At 46.2% G+C, this 17,423-nt stretch overlaps 1 pseudogene; it reads left to right on the forward strand.

Annotated features, from left to right (window-relative positions):
• The first annotated feature begins 632 nt into the window (after positions 1 to 632).
• On the forward strand, positions 633 to 15,316 carry LOC130361818 (ADP-ribosylation factor-like protein 2; annotated as a pseudogene).
• The last annotated feature ends 2,107 nt before the right edge of the window (positions 15,317 to 17,423 follow it).

A 17,423-nucleotide genomic window follows, 5' to 3' on the forward strand; every position in this document is an offset into this window, starting at 1 on the left:
AAAGGAAGTCACTCGTCCTGCTTCACTGACCGCGCAGCCCGCAAGACCTGCCTGACCTGAGCCTGTTCGTGATGTCTTGCCACGCCCCCTCCATTCATGTCTATGAGAGGGAGCATGACGACTACTACGTAGCCGTCACGCCTCCTTCCGTAGACATGAATGGAGGGGGCTGTAATCACCAGTCATCCGGCACGGAGCGGAGTTCGCTCCATGCATGGATGACTAGGGTGACGCATCAGAGATCGCGGGGGTCCCCAGCGGCGGGCCCCCAGCGATCAGACATCTTATCCCTTATCCTTTGGGGTACAATGTTTTTCAGTGGAGTACCCCCTTAACAAGCAGCAGCCGCTACGGCAGCTTTAAATCAGTGACCAACACATTTATCGGCATATAACACGCAGTTAAGGTTTTTGCCTTAACTTTAAGTTTTAAAAGTGCGTGTTATACGCCGATAAATACGGTAATCTGTTTATGTTTCTTTTAGTCGTTCATTTCCTAGACGCAGGAATATAAGTGCTTGGCTTGGGGATTTTGTGTATTACTTCAGGGGTTCTTAACCAGGGGAACGCGTACCCCTAGGGGTACGCCAAGGGTTATGTGGGGGTACAGCAATTCACTGACAAATACCGGCCATGCATTGGCCAGTATTTGTCAGCACAGAGTGGGGATTGGACGTCGCAGTCACCGCGGCAGCTCACTATATTGTACTTGAGCTGCAGTGGCTGCAGGGCCTGACATGTAACATTGTGGTAACCACCAAGAACCAACTACGCTGGGGGTTAGCTACTTGGTTCTTGGGGGGGGGTTATGAACCCAGGGTCGGATGGTATTAACCCTTAATGTCACGTGACGCCACTATAGTCTTGGTATCTCCCGGGGTACTACAGGTCCGGGGAACTCCGTCTCCCCACAGGCTAGAAAGGAAAGAATTGACTCCACACTAGGTTGCAGTTTAACGGAGGCTTTACTAACTTAAAGATAGGTGGTACAATCTCCACAGCGCTCAACAAAAGTCTCCCAAAGGTTTAACAGACAGTCTCTAGAGGACCACACAGCTTACAGTGCCTGGACTTGATATTGCGTATATGCTTGGCTCTTACGGCCGGACTAGGAGTTTTAGGTCTGCGCTATATTAGGCTTGAGATTAAAGTCAATTACTGAAGTGTCGGTAGATTTGTGGCATTTCGCCAGAAGATAATGAATTGTCTTTTAGGAATTCTCTGATCAAGGCTGAAGTAAAGGCTTGCTATTAGTTGGGGTTACTTCATGCTTTTCTTATCTCTCTCTCATCTTTGCTCTCACTCCTCTGCGGATTCTCTCTCTGCTACTCCGGAGCTTCACCTCCTCTGAACTTGCTCGGACCTCCACTCTGTACTCTGAACTCAACTGCACTCCACACCTCTACTCCTCTACTCACAGGAAATGCCACCCCTTATAAGGGAAGGCTGAACTAAAGCCCATTGGCCAGGCAGCTATGGATCATAGAGTTGTCTGTATCCCCTTTAGGATTTACAATAAAGTTACATACAGGTAATAACATAATATAACATCTTACACAAAAGTTTAGTCTAGCCCTCAGTCCTCCACTCTCACATACCCTGACTAAGCATGAGGTTGCTAGGTAACATACTTAAAGCTACAGACACCTAATAACGGATGGCTAAGTTATAACAATGCAAATACACATTGAAATGGTTGAGTCCCTGCAGGGGAGCCCCCAGGACACTGGAGGTCTCAATCTGACAGGGCCTACAATACCTTGACACAATGTACCTGTACTGGGACCCCACAACATCCCTGACATTGCACGGAGGTGCCGACACAGCGCAGAAGGACGTCACCTGTCAGCGCAGCCCTCCAACTCCCGCCGAACGGAATAGACACAGGCCTGGTAAGCATGTTAAACTAAGTGTATCACTGCAGTGTGTGAGGATGTTATTGTATGTATTTCATATATTGGTCCAGGGGGATTGGAGGGGGGAATAATGGTACAAGGGGATTAAGTTGGAGGGGGGGGATAATGGCAAAAGGGGATCAGTGGGAGGGGGGAATAATAGCAAAAAGGGATTAATATGGAGGGGGGTAATCATTATCCCCCCCCCCCCCTCCATCTTAAACTCCTTGTGCCATTATTCTCCCCTCCCTCTGATTTCTCCTTTTGCCATTATTCGATTCTGGCAAATCGGGATGAGAGGAAGGGGATAATAATTGCACAATGGGATTAAGTATCGCATTAGTATCACATTAGAAAGGTAAACACATGCCATTATGAAATTAAGTACTTTTATTACTTATCTTGTCCATGGGTACCCCTCGCACGTAAGTTCTGCACGAACTTACGCACAAGGGGTACCCGCGGACATACTTTCACCCTTTGGGGGTACAGTCATGAAAAAGATTGAGAACCACTATATTACTTAACTTAGTCCTTTTAGTAGTAAAAACATGTAAATAAAAATAAATATAAACATATGTGGTATCGCCGCGTGCATAAATGTCCGAACTATAAAAATATATCATTAATTAAATCGCAAGGTCAAGGGCGTACGCGCAAAAAAATTCAAAAGTCCAAAATAACATATTTTTGGCCACTTTTATATCATTAAAAAATGAATTAAAAAAATCTGATCGTCCGAGCAATACAAAAATGATCCTAATAACTTCAGATCATGGCGCAAAAAATGAGCCCTCATACCGCCCCATACATGGTGAAATAAAAAAGTTATAGGGGTCAGAAGATGACAATTTTAAACGTATACATTTTTCTGCATGTAGTTATGATTTTTTACAGAAGTACGACAAAATCAAACCTATATACCGTAAGTAGGGTATCATTTTAATCGTATGGACCTACAGAATAAAGATAAGGTGTCATTTTTACCGAAAAATGTAATGCGTACAAACGGAAGCCCCCAAAATTACAAAATGGCGTTTTCTCTTCAATTTCGTCGCACAATGATTTTTTTTCCATTTTGCCGTAGATTTTAGGGCAAAATGACTGATATCACTGCAAAGTAGAATTGGTGGTGCAAAAATTAAGGCGTCATATGGATTTTTAGATGCAAAATTGAAAGGGTTATGATTTTTTAAAGGTGAGGAGGAAAAAACGAAAGTGCAAAATCTTTCAACCCTTTCAATTTTCCACCTAAAAATCCATATTATGGCTTATTTTTTGCATCGCCAATTCTACTTTGCAGTGACATTAGTCATTTTACCCAAAAATGCACGGCGAAACGGAAAAAAAAATCATTGTGCGACAAAATCAAAGAAAAAACCCCATTTTGTAACTTTTGGGGGCTTCCGTTTCTACGCAGTTCATATTTCGGTAAAAATTACACCTTATCATTATTCTGTAGGTCCATACGGTTAAAATGATACCCTACTTATATAGGTTTGATTTTGTCGCACTTCTGGAAAAAATCATAACTGCATGCAGGAAAATTTATACGTTTAAAAATGTCATCTTCTGACCCCTATAACTTTTTTATTTTTCCACGTACAGGGCAGTATGAGGACTCATTTTTTGCGCCGTGATCTGAAGTTTTTATCGGTATGATGTTTGTTTTGATCGGACTTTTTGATCACTTTTTATTCATTTTTTAATGGTATAACAAGTGACCAAAAATGCGCTTTTTTTGTCTTTGGAATTTTTTTGCGCGTACGCCATTGACCGGCGATACCACATATGTTTATTTATTTTTTTTCTTACACTGTTTTATTTTATTTTTTTATGGGAAAAGGGGGGTGATTCAAACTTTTATTAGGGAAGGGGTTAAATGACCTTTATTAACCCTTTTTTTTTTTAATTTTTTTGCAGTGTTATAGGTCCCATAGGGACCTATAACACTGCACACACTGATCTTTTACACAGATCACAGGCGTGTACTAACATGCCTGTGATCAGTGTTATCGGCGCTTGATTGCTCCTGCCTCCTGCCTGGATCTCAGGCACGGAGCAGTCATTCACCGATCGGACACCGAGGAGGTAGGTAAGGGCCCTCCCGGTGTCCTGTCAGCTGTTCGGGACGCCGCGATTTCACCGCGGCAGTCCCGAACAGCCCGACTGAGCAGCCGGGTCACTTTCACTTTAGAAGCGGCGGTCAGCTTTGACCGCCACTTCTAAAGGGTTAATATCGCACATCGCCGCGATCGGCGATGTGTGATATTAGCCGCGGGTCCCGGCCGTTGATGAGCGCCGGGACCGACGCAATATGATGCGGGATCGCGGCGCGATCCCGCTTCATATCGCGGGAGCCGGCACAGAACGTAAATATACTTCCTGCGTCGTTAAGGGGTTAAATCCCTTTTTGAGAACCCATCGGAGGGCAAGTCTAGTGCCAGCAGCCACGGTAATTCCAGCTCCAACAGTGTATAATTGCTGCAGTGTATAAGTTGCTGCAGTGAAAAAGCTTGTACTTATATCTTAAAATCGAGCTGGCAGTCCGTTGTGAGGCCAGCTACTGCCTGTCCCAGCCCATGCCTCTCTGCACAACCCCATGCCCATGACTGAGTGTCCACTTCAAAAGAGAGGGACTGCAGCCCCAGCAACTTGGACAGGAGCACATTCAGCTGCAGCGCCGTTGGATGAGTGGGTGCATACTGATAGAAGTTGCTGCTGTGAAAAAACACGTACTCGTATCTTAAAATTGAGCTGGCGATCCACCACAAGGCCAGCTACCGCCTGTCCCAGCCCCTGCCTTTAACCTCCCCCCCCCCCTATCCATGTTCATGACTGAGAGTCCCGGGTGCCTGAATCGATAACTTTGAAAAAATACGTTCAAACTACAAGATCAATATAACAAGATCACATTGCGGCAATATGACAGAGCCTAGAGGTGGCAGCAACATGACAAGACCATAGGGCGGCACTATGATAGAGTCTGGATGTGGCTGCAGTATGAGGAGACCATATGGCGGCACAATGACACAGTCTGGAGGTGGCTGCAGCCTATGTAGGCCTCAGAGTGGTTAGTTTGTACTCCCTCTCAGTGGTGCAGGCCTGACCCGGGAGGGTTACTGGGTAGATCCTGCTGGTAGCAAAGGCTTGTCAAAAATATCAAGCCAGGCACATGTAAGTAAGCACGGCTGGTACTGCGAAACTGCGTATGAAACTTTGAATGTTTCGTTTAATTAGTTATGGTTTAATTTTCTTGCTCCAACTGGTTTCTTTGGATTCTTGTGGTAATTCCAGAGATAGCAAATGAGTACTAAAGATTATCAAATTTTATTAAAAATGTTATTTGTCCCATTAGCAGAATTTCTGAAAAAATTTTGGTCTATATGATTTTATTTGGGTCGAAAACAGTCTGAAGGTGGCGGCAGCATGAGGAGACCATATAGTGGCAGAATGATAGTCTGGATGTGCCAGCAGCATTAGAGACCATATAGTGGTAGAATGAAAGCCTGGAAGATATTTTTTAATTGCATTTGGCCATGTTAACATCCTCCGGATACTTGATGAAAAACTGCCACACCGCTGAGTAGCTGATTTTCCCCCCAACAGTCCGCACTGACTGTTAATGCCTGTTAAAGACTCCAGGGACCCCTGTTCTACTACCTCCCGGGCAGGTAGGCTGCCACAAAGCAGGTGGTCTACCCCAGGCACGTTTGGCTCCAGACTTCCCACTGCTGCCACCATGCTGACTCCCAACCATGCTACCACCTTGCTGTCTCAACTGCTGCATCACGGGCAACCTGCCACCCTCTTCTCCTGATGATGATAAAGCCCATTCTGCACCCAGCGATCGGCTTTATCATCATCGATTTGTGTCTGCACGTCACTGATGTCCTCCTCAGGTTGCTCAACAGTGTCTGCTTCACCACCACCTACCATGCCACTGTCCTGATCATTGCTTGCCCACCTAGCGAAGGAAGCAGGGGATGCCTCCTCAACTTCTTGGCTGGGCAGTAGCTGTTGACTGTCCTCTAGTAGATCATCCTGACTAAAAAGTGGAGCTGAACCCACAGCATAGAATACTTCTATGGGGGAGGGAACAGCATAGGACAGAGGCAATTGGAGAACAGGGACTGCTCCTGGGCCATGGCCACTGAGGGTTGTGTCTGAGGAACCCACCGACTGTTGACTGGGGGTTGTCAGATGTCACTTGTGATGAAGTGGATGATCAAGTTAACCAGTCAATGACGGCAGATGGGTTGCTGGTCGAGACACAACCGTTAGCTGATACCGAGAGCTCAGGCCTCTCGCTGCGACTCCTGCTGCCCCTCGCCCCTAGTCTGCTACGACCTCTGCCTGCGCCAGATGAATTTAGGCCTCTGCCACTCCTAGCACTTCTCTGCCTGACATACTTGTCGTATATGAGGGGAGGACAATTCTCATGCTTGAGAAAGGCTTACTTTTAGCCGAAACGTTGTTGCTGTTCTTGCTTTGATGCAATAAAAATCAGTTTGCTTATATACCGGACCTGGTGATTGCTGCTGTTTCCTACAGAGGGATAGTATGAGGGGAGGACAATATGCTCCACTGCGCTTAAAACAGTATTTGTCTACAACACCAGCAGGTGTGTACTTTTGGCTGGCCTTTCACAGTATCTAGGCCCTTAAGACTTTAACAGGAACAAAATGGTACACCACGTAGATGTAAGTACATGATATGCACTTATGAGGGGAGTACAATACGCCGCTACTACACTTAAAACAGTATTTGTCTAGAACAGCAGCAGGTGTGTACTTTTGGCTGGCCTTTCACAGTAACTAGGACTTTAGTACTATGACAGGAACAAAATGGTACACCACGTAGATGTTCGTACATGGTATGCACTTATGAGGGGGGTATAATATGCTCAACTACACTTAAAACAGTATTTGTCTAGAACAGCAGCAGGTGTGTACTTTTCGCAGGCCTTTCACAGTAACTAGGCCCTTAGCACTATAACAGGAACAAAATGGTACACCACGTAGATGTACGTACATGGTATGCACTTATGAGGAGAGTAAAATATGCTCAACTACACTTAAAACAGTATTTGTCTAGAACAGCAGCAGGTGTGTACTTTTGGCTGGCCTTTCAGAGTAACTAGGCCCTTAAGACTTTAAAAGGAACAAAATGGTACACCACCTATGTTTGCACAGGTTACACTTAAGAGAGGACAATATGCTCTGCTACGCAACATGTATTAGGCACTAATAGCAGGTGATTATGGTTTTTAGTGCTCTGCTCACCCTAACTGGCTGGCTACTATTAGCTTTTCAGTTGTTGTACACACAAGTGCTGCAGCACACAGTCGCTGTGTAGTACACCCAAAATTGCATTTTCTCTCCTAATCTCTCTTCCTTCCCTATCAGTGCTTCTAGGCTGGATTTGTGCTTGAGGTGAATCGCTGCTGTAAAAATGCATTTCTGTGCAACACACATTGCTCTCTGTCTCTCTCTCTCTCTCTCTCTCTCTCTATCTGAACTCAAATAGAGAAAACAGACATGGTCGCACATCCACAATTTGTATTTTGATCTACTTGCTTCTCAGCATAAATTCAAAAACTAACAGGTTGTTAGTATACATTTTGATCAAAAAGTACAAGCCCACTCGCCACATCAAGGCCTCCTATTCAGAGTGGGTCCCTAACGTCCCTAGCATAAAATGGCGTAGCACTGGGCAGCGATCACCACCGCCGTAACACCAGTGCCCACAGAGGGAACGACAGGCAGCCCCAATGCCACTCAGACCAGTCCCAGGACCGCGCCTCCCCATAGACATGGTGCCACGGCAGCAATGGACGCCGCACAGCACCACACCAGTGTGTGGGGAGGGGTAGAGTGCAGACCAAGTAAAAACAACAAAAAAAGAGGGGGATAGAAAACACAATGTGAACTAAATAGAGAAAACAGACATGGTTGCATATCTCTCTCTCTCTCTCTCTGCAATAAAATGCTGATGTGACTGCCCGCAAGATGGCTGCTGATTATATAGGGCTGTGACATCACAGGGGTGACTGGCTGCTGATAGGCTGCATGCTACATGTGATTCAGGGTCATCCTGCCTACCCGTGTTCCCGCATTCCCAGCGTTCCTTGCCCCATGTCCTGACATGTGGAGCCACCATGTTAGATGCCCTGGAGCCTGGGCCGCACTAAATGGAGTTTAATGAAGTGATCTGTGCGATTGAATCGCAGCGATATTCGGATTCCTTGCAAAGATAATTTTTCATGAAATTCGTAACGAATTCGGATTTGTCAGATTCGATTCGCTCATCCCTACGGGTTACAAATCAAAGGTGACATGCAAAACATACCTAAGCATAACACACTATAAAATAGTGTCAGTAACTTTTGTAGAGGACACTAAGCGTGCGTATAAACAGTTGTGCTATGGACTGTGTACTATGTACTGTGTCCGTAACTGGAGAAAATCTTAATAGTTTACAATTAAAGTCATAAACATACAGATACAGATAATATCAAATGAATGGCATACCACTTTCTTCAGATGAATCTTCACAACAGATTAACTCAAACCAACATCACAATAAATGTATCTACCAGATCACGTCAAAGTAGAAGTGCTCTCTGTATGCTTAGCTAGTAAATTTACATTATTAGCACAATAACAAGTTATGTTATGGATGATTAAAAACCTATAACGCACGATTGTGCAGTGTCATGCATACTTTGATACAAAGGGTTAAGTTGCAATTAGTCCGATAAGGAGAAAACAAGCAGTAAAATATATACAGATGGGCACGCTGCCTGGTGAGAATCATGATTCATGTCTCCCACTCAAGGATAGGGTTACCAAACCAACATCAGTCTGATCTGGACTAGCCTCTGAAAGTGCACACTAAATTTACTGAGATTTTGTTCTGGTAACTCACTGTTTCCATGAACTAAATGATGCAAAACCTCACTTGATGCTGTTATAAATTAAGCTATTATTAAAGAACTGTTAAAGAATATAACAATCCGATGAGGAAAAATTTGAATATTTCCAATCATCAGTTCAAAACATATAGCTGGCATACAGTACATGGTAAAATATTTTATTGGCTCCTATCGCTGTCAATAAATGATTGGGATTTAATGCCAAGCCAGAATTCTCCGTCGAAACGAAGAGGACCCATCTGCAGACAGTGCTGTATTGGGGTCTTGACCCTCATCAGTACGAAGCAGGATGTTCTGGACTGCTAACGATCCTGAAGAAGATGAAGCAGAAGGAGCGGGAGGTCCGACTGCTCATGCTAGGTCTAGATAACGCTGGTAAAACCACAATCCTGAAGAAATTCAATGGTTAAGATATAAACACAATTTCACCGACTTTGGGCTTCAACATCAAAACTTTGGAACACAGAGGGTTCAAGCTGAATATGTGGAATGTTGGAGGCCAAAAGTCCTTGCGTTCGTATTGGAGGAATTACTTTGAGAGCACAGATGGACTGATTTGAGTTGTAGACAGTGCTGACCGTGCTCGCTTACAAGACTGTGCTCAAGAACTATCCGGACTTGTCACGATGCCGGCTGGCAGGTAGTGGATCCTCTGTGCCAGAGAGGGATTGGCGTGGACCGTGCTAGAGGATCGGTTCTAAGTCACTACTGGTTTTCACCAGAGCCCGCCGCAAAGCGGGATGGTCTTGCTGCGGCGGTAGTGACCAGGTCGTATCCCCTAGCAACGGCTCAACCTCTCTGGCTGCTGAAGATAGGCGCGGTACAAGGGAGTAGACAGAAGCAAGGTCGGACGTAGCAGAAGGTCGGGGCAGGCAGCAAGGATCGTAGTCAGGGGCAACGGCAGGAGGTCAGGAACACAGGCTAGGAACACACAAGGAAACGCTTTCACTGGCACTAAGGCAACAAGATCCGGCGAGGGAGTGAAGGGGAAGTGAGGTGATATAGGGAAGTGCACAGGTGTAAACACTAATTGGAACCACTGCGCCAATCAGCGGCGCAGTGGCCCTTTAAATCGCAAAGACCCGGCGCGCGCGCGCCCTAGGGAGCGGGGCCGCGCGCGCCGGGACAGAACTGACGGAGAGCGAGTCAGGTACGGGAGCCGGGGTGCGCATCGCGAGCGGGCGCTACCCGCATCGCGAATCGCATCCCGGCCAGAGGCGGTATCGCAGCGCCCCGGGTCCGTGGAACCGACCGGAGCGCTGCAGTGAGAGGAGTGTAGCGAGCGCTCCGGGGAGGAGCGGGGACCCGGAGCGCTCGGCGTAACAGTACCCCCCCCCTTGGGTCTCCCCCTCTTCTTGGAGCCTGAGAACCTGAGGACCAGACTTTTGTCCAGGATATTGTCCTCAGGTTCCCAGGACCTCTCTTCTGGACCACAACCCTCCCAATCCACTAAAAAGAAGGTTTTCCCTCTGACCTTTTTAGATGCTAAAATTTCTTTGACGGAGAAGATGTCCGAGGAGCCGGAGACAGGAGTGGGGGGAACAGATTTGGGAGAGAAACGGTTAATGATAAGTGGTTTAAGAAGAGAAACATGAAAGGCATTAGGAATACGAAGAGAAGGAGGAAGAAGAAGTTTGTAAGAGACAGGATTAATCTGGCGCAAAATCTTGAAAGGACCAAGATAGCGTGGTCCCAACTTATAGCTAGGGACACGGAAGCGAACATATTTGGCGGAGAGCCATACCTTGTCTCCAGGGGAAAAAATGGGAGGAGCTCTTCTTTTCTTATCCGCGAATCTCTTCATGCGTGAAGAAGCCTGTAAGAGAGAATTTTGGGTCTCTCTCCATATGATGGAAAGATCACGAGAAATTTCATCCACAGCGGGCAGACCAGAGGGCAAGGGGGTAGGGAGGGGGGGAAGAGGGTGACGGCCGTACACCACGAAAAACGGGGATTTGGAGGAAGATTCAGAGATTCTGAAATTATACGAGAATTCGGCCCAAGGTAGAAGATCTGCCCAGTCATCCTGGCGGGAGGAAACAAAATGTCGTAAATAGTCACCCAAGATCTGGTTAATTCTTTCTACTTGTCCATTGGATTGAGGATGGTATGCAGAAGAAAAATTTAATTTAATCTTGAGTTGTTTACAGAGGGCCCTCCAGAATTTAGACACAAATTGGACGCCTCTATCCGAGACGATCTGCGTAGGCAACCCGTGAAGACGAAAAATGTGTACAAAAAATTGTTTAGCCAACTGAGGCGCTGAAGGAAGACCAGGAAGAGGGATGAAATGTGCCATTTTGGAGAATCGATCAACGACCACCCAAATAACAGTGTTGCCATGGGATGGGGGTAAGTCAGTAATAAAATCCATACCAATCAGAGACCAAGGTTGTTCGGGAACAGGCAGAGGAAGAAGAAAACCAGCGGGCTTCTGGCGAGGAGTCTTATCCCGGGCACAGATAGTGCAGGCTCGCACAAAGTCCACCACATCAGTCTCTAGAGTCGGCCACCAATAGAAGCGAGAGATGAGTTGCACAGATTTCTTGATGCCCGCATGACCTGCGAGATGGGAGGAGTGACCCCATTTGAGGATTCCGAGGCGTTGGCGTGGAGAAACAAAGGTCTTTCCTGGAGGAGTTTGCCTGATGGAGGCTGGAGAAGTGGAAATCAGGCAGTCAGGAGGAATGATGTGTTGAGGAGAGAGTTCAATTTCAGAAGCATCTGAGGAACGAGAGAGAGCATCGGCCCTAATGTTCTTATCAGCAGGCCGAAAGTGAATTTCAAAATTAAATCGGGCAAAGAACAGAGACCACCTGGCCTGACGAGGATTCAGCCGTTGGGCAGACTCGAGGTATGAGAGGTTCTTGTGATCGGTGTAAATAATAACTGGAAATCTTGATCCCTCCAGCAGATGCCTCCATTCCTCAAGTGCTAATTTAATGGCTAGAAGCTCTCGATCCCCGATGGAGTAGTTCCTCTCCGCCGGAGAGAAGGTCCTAGAAAAAAAACCACAAGTAACAGCATGCCCGGAAGAGTTTTTTTGTAGAAGGACAGCTCCAGCTCCCACTGAGGAGGCATCAACCTCCAATAGGAAGGGTTTAGATGGGTCAGGTCTGGAGAGCACGGGAGCCGAAGAGAAGGCAGACTTGAGTCGTTTAAAGGCGTCTTCCGCTTGAGGAGGCCAAGACTTGGGATCGGCATTTTTTTTGGTTAAAGCCACAATAGGAGCCACAATGGTAGAAAAATGTGGAATAAATTGCCTGTAATAATTGGCGAACCCCAAAAAACGTTGGATGGCACGGAGTCCGGAGGGGCGTGGCCAATCTAAGACGGCAGAGAGTTTATCTGGATCCATTTGTAGTCCCTGGCCAGAGACCAAGTATCCTAGAAAAGGAAGAGATTGGCATTCAAACAGACATTTCTCAATTTTAGCATAGAGTTGATTGTCACGAAGTCTCTGAAGAACCATACGGACATGCTGGCGGTGTTCTTCTAGATTGGCCGAAAAAATTAGGATATCATCAAGATATACAACAACACAGGAGTATAACAGATCACGAAAAATTTCATTAACAAAGTCTTGGAAGACAGCAGGGGCGTTGCACAGGCCAAAGGGCATGACCAGATACTCAAAGTGTCCATCTCTGGTGTTAAATGCTGTTTTCCACTCATCCCCCTCTCTGATGCGGATGAGGTTATAGGCGCCTCTTAAGTCCAATTTAGTAAAGATGTGGGCACCTTGGAGGCGATCAAAGAGTTCAGAGATGAGGGGTAAGGGGTAGCGGTTCTTAACCGTGATTTTATTAAGACCGCGGTAGTCAATGCAAGGACGTAGAGAGCCATCTTTTTTGGACACAAAGAAAAATCCGGCTCCGGCAGGAGAGGAGGATTTACGGATAAAGCCCTTTTTTAGATTCTCCTGGACGTATTCAGACATGGCAAGAGTCTCTGGGGCAGAGAGAGGATAAATTCTGCCCCGGGGTGGAGTAGTGCCCGGGAGGAGGTCGATAGGACAATCATAAGGCCTGTGAGGAGGTAGAGTCTCCGCTTGTTTTTTGCAGAAAACATCCGCGAAGTCCATATAGGCCTTAGGGAGACCGGTTACTGGAGGAAGCATAGAGTTACGGCAAGGGTTACTGGGAACCGGTTTTAGACAGTCCTTGGAACAAGAGGGCCCCCAACTCTTGATCTCCCCAGTGGACCAATCCAGGGTTGGGGAATGAAGTTGAAGCCAGGGAAGTCCAAGGAGAATTTCCGAGGTGCAATTGGGGAGGACCAAAAGTTCAATCCTCTCGTGATGAGATCCGATGCTCATTAGAAGGGGCTCCGTGCGGAAACGTATGGAACAGTCCAATCTTTCATTGTTTATACAATTGATGTAAAGGGGTCTGGTGAGACTGGTCACTGGGATGTTGAACCTGTTGACGAGAGAGGCCAAAATAAAATTTCCTGCAGATCCAGAGTCCAAGAAGGCCACAGAAGAGAAGGAGAAGGCAGAGGCAGACATCCGCACAGGCACAGTAAGACGTGGAGAAGCAGAGTGGACATCAAGGGTTGTCTCACCTTTGTGCGGAGTCAGGGTACGTCTTTCCAGGCGGGGAGGGCGGATAGGACAATCCCTCAGGAAGTGTTCGGTACTAGCACAGTACAGGCAGAGGTTCTCCATGCGGCGTCGTGTCCTCTCTTGAGATGTCAGGCGAGACCGGTCGACCTGCATAGCCTCCACGGCGGGAGGCACAGGAACAGATTGCAGGGAACCAGAGGAGAGAGGAGCCGAGGAGAAGAAACGCCTCGTGCGAACAGAGTCCATATCTTGGCGGAGCTCCTGACGCCTTTCGGAAAAACGCATGTCAATGCGAGTGGCTAGGTGAATAAGTTCATGAAGATTAGCAGGCATTTCTCGTGCGGCCAGAACATCTTTAATGTTGCTGGATAGGCCTCTTTTAAAGGTCGCGCAGAGGGCCTCATTGTTCCAGGATAATTCAGAAGCAAGAGTACGGAATTGTACGGCATACTCGCCAACGGAAGAATTACCCTGGACCAGGTTCAACAGGGCAGTCTCAGCAGAAGAGGCTCGGGCAGGTTCCTCAAAGACACTTCGAATTTCCGAGAAGAAGGAGTGTACAGAGGCAGTGACGGGGTCATTGCGGTCCCAGAGCGGTGTGGCCCAAGCCAGGGCTTTTCCAGACAGCAGGCTGACTACGAAAGCCACCTTAGACCTTTCAGTGGGGAACTGGTCCGACATCATCTCCAAGTGTAATGAACATTGGGAAAGGAAGCCACGGCAAAACTTAGAGTCCCCATCAAATTTATCCGGCAAGGATAGTCGTAGTCCAGAAGCGGCCACTCGCTGCGGAGGAGGTACAGGAGCTGGCGGAGGAGATGGTTGCTGGAGCTGTGGTAGTAACTGTTGTAGCATAACAGTCAGTTGAGACAGCTGTTGGCCTTGTTGCGCAATCTGTTGTGACTGCTGGGCGACCACCGTGGTGAGGTCAGCGACAACTGGCAGAGGAACTTCAGCGGGATCCATGGCCGGATCTACTGTCACGATGCCGGCTGGCAGGTAGTGGATCCTCTGTGCCAGAGAGGGATTGGCGTGGACCGTGCTAGAGGATCGGTTCTAAGTCACTACTGGTTTTCACCAGAGCCCGCCGCAAAGCGGGATGGTCTTGCTGCGGCGGTAGTGACCAGGTCGTATCCCCTAGCAACGGCTCAACCTCTCTGGCTGCTGAAGATAGGCGCGGTACAAGGGAGTAGACAGAAGCAAGGTCGGACGTAGCAGAAGGTCGGGGCAGGCAGCAAGGATCGTAGTCAGGGGCAACGGCAGGAGGTCAGGAACACAGGCTAGGAACACACAAGGAAACGCTTTCACTGGCACTAAGGCAACAAGATCCGGCGAGGGAGTGAAGGGGAAGTGAGGTGATATAGGGAAGTGCACAGGTGTAAACACTAATTGGAACCACTGCGCCAATCAGCGGCGCAGTGGCCCTTTAAATCGCAAAGACCCGGCGCGCGCGCGCCCTAGGGAGCGGGGCCGCGCGCGCCGGGACAGAACTGACGGAGAGCGAGTCAGGTACGGGAGCCGGGGTGCGCATCGCGAGCGGGCGCTACCCGCATCGCGAATCGCATCCCGGCCAGAGGCGGTATCGCAGCGCCCCGGGTCCGTGGAACCGACCGGAGCGCTGCAGTGAGAGGAGTGTAGCGAGCGCTCCGGGGAGGAGCGGGGACCCGGAGCGCTCGGCGTAACAGGACTCTTGTTGGAAGAGAGATTGGCTGGAGCAACTTTATTGGTGTTTGCTAATATACAGGATTTACCCTGTGCACTGTCAAAAGATGCAATTCGAGAGGCATTGGAGTTGGAGAACATCAAGGAACATCACTGGTGCATAGAAGGATGTACTGCAGTGACTGAAGAAAACCTACTTATAGGCATACACTGGTTACTGGTTGATATATCCAGTCGTATTTTTACAGCAGACTGAACGATACTGGAAAAAATAGTTAAAAGAAAAAAAAGAAGGTGAGAGATGCTGTTTTATCCACCTGAAGGTATGTCTGGGAAAAGCCTCCCACAGAGAGACTGGCATAAAAAGAACTGGTGCCAGAACGTTAAACAGATTTGTAAATTAAAAGACAAAGGGTTGTGCAGCTCACAATTAACTAGCCGAGGTAAGGAGGTTGTACACCTACACCAGGTGTTAGAAATTTAAAGCAATATTTTCAAACAGTAACCAACCCCTCAAGACTAGTATCAGCTACCTGATACATAGATGAAAAATAGTATAAATAATAATAGTAAATAGCTGGATCGTGCTTCAATTATAGGATACAATTTTATTAAAATGTATAAAATATCAATTGTTGCAACTTGACCTCATGGCACAGGGCCCATGTGCCGAGGAAAAGAGATATACGTGCTTGAACATACAAATACAATGAGAACAAACACCGATATTTAGCATTAATAGGAAAATATAAAAATAAATAAAATTGGTGTCACTTTCGATAATCCGGCAACTGATAGTCCAGAAATGTGCTAAAGTCCCGTAAATAATATGGGATCCTGATATATTAAGAGATATGGGTAGGTTATAGTCACCAGCCTGATATAAGTCCCACTGTATCGTCACCTGAGGATAAATAGTGAGGTCCGCAAGTCTCGGGTTGTGAAAGACGATGGCATGCGTCACCGTGGCGATCTGCCTGCCACAGACCAGTTTAAATAGAAGCCGCTACCGGGATCTCTCGCTGTAGTTGGAATCTAGCGGTGAACGAGTGCAGACCTCGTGGTATCCTGATGGCGTGTGACGTCTCAGGCGCTTGGCAATGCTGCCTGGATGTTGGACTTGGATGATACTGCTGGTTTAACCCGAAGTCAATCCTTCAAAATAGGTGGGTATTAGATATCAGTGATGTAGTCGTACACCTAGACGCGTTTCAGGGCTCTTAAAAGTAGAACACGGCCCTTTCCTCAGTAGGCATGTATACTAGATTAAAGAAACTGATCCTTTATATATTGCTCTGGTTGTAATCAAATCAATTACACATGGGTTATGTTCAGGATGAACAAAAGACTTGGGACAGATTACCATGTAGGCTGATTCGTTTGTAAAATCCGTACTGGCATCGATATCGGTGGATGATTAGATGAATGCCTGCGGATTTGAACTACCTCATCATGTGTAAAAGTATATAAACAACAATAATAAAGACATCATAAGTAATTGAATAAATACACAGTATATTAAATCCCTACGCTGCTAAATGTTCATATTCTAAGATATACAATAAATAATGCTATAGATAAGAATAAAAATAAAAATAAACAAAAATTTAAATTAAAAATAAATATAGAAATAAAAATAAGAATAAAAATAAAATAAATTAAATAAAAATAAAATAAAAATAAGAATAAAAATGAAACAAAATGAAAAAAATAGAATAGAATGATTAATAAAAGAGAAAAAAAAAATAAAATAAAATAAAATAAAAAAAATAAAAATAACAATTTTGAAACATATTTTCTTATAGCTCTGTGTTGTGCCATTCTTCAGTTAGTCTTCCAGAAAAATATGACTTAAAAGGAGTACTCCAGTTGAAAACAAATTTTTAAAAATCAACTGGTGCTAGAAAGTTGAACAGATTTGTAAATTACTTCTATTTAAAAATCTTAATCCTTCCAGTACTTGTCAGATGTTGTATGCTTCACAGGAAGTTGTATTTCTTTCTTGAGTTCTTTTCAGTCTGACCACAGTACTCTCTGCTGACACCTCTGTCCATATTAGGAACTGTACAGAGCAGGAGAGGTTTTCTATGGGGATTTGCTTCGGTTCTGGACAGTTCCTGACATGGACAGAGGTGTCAGCAGAGAGCACTGTGGTCAGACTCAAAAGAATTCCAGAAAGACAAACAACTTCCTCTGTAGTATACAGCAGCTGATAAGCACTGGAAGGATTAAGATTTTTATATGGAAGTAATTTACAAATCTGTTTAACTTTCTGGCATCAGTTGATTTTAAAAAAAAATTACCACCGGAGTACCCCTTTAACAGCCAAGTGGATGTTACTAGCTGGGTGTGTGTTCATACAC

This window comes from Hyla sarda, chromosome 1, assembly GCF_029499605.1.
Source record: "Hyla sarda isolate aHylSar1 chromosome 1, aHylSar1.hap1, whole genome shotgun sequence".
Lineage (NCBI taxonomy): Eukaryota > Metazoa > Chordata > Amphibia > Anura > Hylidae > Hyla > Hyla sarda.